The sequence below is a fragment of the Galeopterus variegatus genome, unplaced genomic scaffold (assembly GCF_000696425.1).
Source record: "Galeopterus variegatus unplaced genomic scaffold, G_variegatus-3.0.2 Scaffold3601, whole genome shotgun sequence".
Lineage (NCBI taxonomy): Eukaryota > Metazoa > Chordata > Mammalia > Dermoptera > Cynocephalidae > Galeopterus > Galeopterus variegatus.
In genome coordinates this window covers 232162-233327 of record NW_007729712.1, presented here as the reverse complement: position 1 = coordinate 233327, position 1166 = coordinate 232162, and positions in this window count along the sequence as shown.

The window sequence follows — 1166 nt, the reverse complement described above, 5'->3', positions numbered from 1 at the left end:
TTCTCATATTTTGCACTTGCAATTTTCCATTTAACTTTGATTATTTAATAATATTTTTCTTCCACACTAGACATGAGGAAAAGGACTCTATTTTTGTTCGCCATTTCATCCCACTACATAGCACAGTGTTGGACATTTTGAACATCTTTTGTACATATTTACTGAATGAATGAGTGGCTAAATGAATGGAAACTTGTCAGGTTGATGCATACCAGAAACAAGTATAAAACCAAACAGACATTCTCATACTAACTATATAACTGCAAGAACTGAGGTTCAATCAACTTTTTACAGCACTCTCCTTTACTATCTCACCTGGATGTGGTAGAGACCTGCACCTTAGATTTTATCTTAACTTCCCCATGGTATTTAAGCTACACTAAGCACATGGAAAGCCCTCAAAGAACAGCTGCTGAGTTATTTGTTCTTTGATCATATCTGTTGTTTGGGATCAGGTTAAGCTTTTAGAATGCACAGTTTTCCTTGAGAAATGCAAGTGGTCACATCTGAAATAGGGAACCTCTGCAGTATAGCGGGAAGGCTCATGTCTGACATGTACACATCCCTCCTAATTTATTTATTTTTTATTTTTTTATTTTTTCGTTAAATTTTTATTTTGTCAATATACACTGTATATGATTATTACTACACATCCCTCCTAATTTAAAAGAACCTGGACACACGTGCTGGTTGAGAACATTGTACACACTTTTCCTGTACTATCCTTTGATTAGTATCAGGTGGGTCCTCGTGCACACGCCTCCTCCCTCTGCCAGAGGACATTGCTTCTTGTTAGCAAATATTTTGCTTGGGCCATCCTGCACTCAGAAAAGGCTTTTTCATTGCATCCCACGGAGATTTTGTGATTTTACTCAGATTAGTGGAATGCACCAGCCCCCATTATACTCTTCAGGTTACTTTGCAGTGGCGTGAACAGCTGTGCCCTTTGAGACAAACGTCACCCTGAGGTTTGTCCTGAGCAGCCCAGCCAGCCCACACCTGAGCCAAGCAAGAATCCTTGTCTGTCTAATGCCATCCTCTCCAGGTCCATCAGCGGTAGTTGGCTTTCCTATGCATCCAATCCTGACCTCAATTAAAATATGCCCTCAGAGCATTTTACTTGGATGAGGACCATCATAACCTCTTTGCAGCCAACCTTAGGAACT